The sequence below is a fragment of the Arachis ipaensis genome, chromosome B09 (genome assembly GCF_000816755.2).
Source record: "Arachis ipaensis cultivar K30076 chromosome B09, Araip1.1, whole genome shotgun sequence".
Classification (NCBI taxonomy): domain Eukaryota; kingdom Viridiplantae; phylum Streptophyta; class Magnoliopsida; order Fabales; family Fabaceae; genus Arachis; species Arachis ipaensis.
The window spans coordinates 100,396,811-100,397,961 of record NC_029793.2 but is presented as its reverse complement, the minus strand read 5'-3'; positions in this window follow the sequence as shown (position 1 = coordinate 100,397,961).

Genomic DNA, 1,151 nt, shown 5'->3' with positions numbered 1-1,151 from the left:
AGTCATATAAAGAAAAAATGGATCTCTTACAAAAATAACATGATGGACAGCTATATGTTAGTAATGGTGAAGTTCTAGCGGGTAATCCCAAATTCCCAATTACCTTCTCTAGAGTTTAAATACGGATTCTCCTTATTATGTTAAATTCTACACTTTTCTTTTTCTTTTTTCATTTTAGTGGTAATAACTCCCATTATCACCCAAATTAACTCTTGTTGGTTTGATAATTCTGAAGTTTTATGTAAGGGATAAATTTGGTAATACAATATCTCATTTATTATATCAATTATTGGTCATTTGTTTTAAAAAAATTAACTAAGTTATATAGTAATAACAAGTTAGATACTAAAATATTTTTATTGACCACTTTTAACAAATATAGTAACTAATATGTAAGAAGCTAATGTGGTTTGCACATCTGTTGTCTCCGTGTGTACACGTTTGAGAAAATGTGTGGCCGAGACAGTAGTTACAATTAAATAAAGAAACTAGGATTGTAATTAAAGGGATAATAGGCAATTAAAAAGTTGGGAGTAGCGCATGCTTTGCTTTGCATACACTATTAGACACCAAGCTTATGCTATGAGAAAAGGAAGTGCCTTTTTCAAAAGTGATTAGATTAAATTAGACAAAATAAAAGAATTGCCAAATAAACAAAAATAAAAAAGAGGGGGAGCCTCATATTTGTGAACACTGTCCACTTAGAAGAAAAGATTGTCCCTTGCTTTGCCATTAACAACCAAAGTGCGTGTTACTTTAAAAAAGGGTTTGGACTGTCTTAGATTTAGTTGATTGTCTCCACTTCATAGTTCAAATAAAGTCTCCATTGGTAGTTTGCTACAGCAATGTTCCGATCCATAGAAGTATAAATAATCCCTGGTATAAAAATATAGGGATTATTATCAATTTCAAACACCAAATTAACGATTGATAATAAAAATATACGATGGCTTTTATTTGTCCTATATTTATAGTCGTTTGTTATTTTATTTTATTAAATAAAGTCATTAATTTTAATTTATTCATACTACTTCAAATTTCTTTCTTTAATAATGATTTATCCAAATAGATTTGGAAAAGAAAACAACTCATATATAGGTTTGTGATGTAAGAATCTTATATTTTAGTTTTTTCTTTTAAATAACATGAAA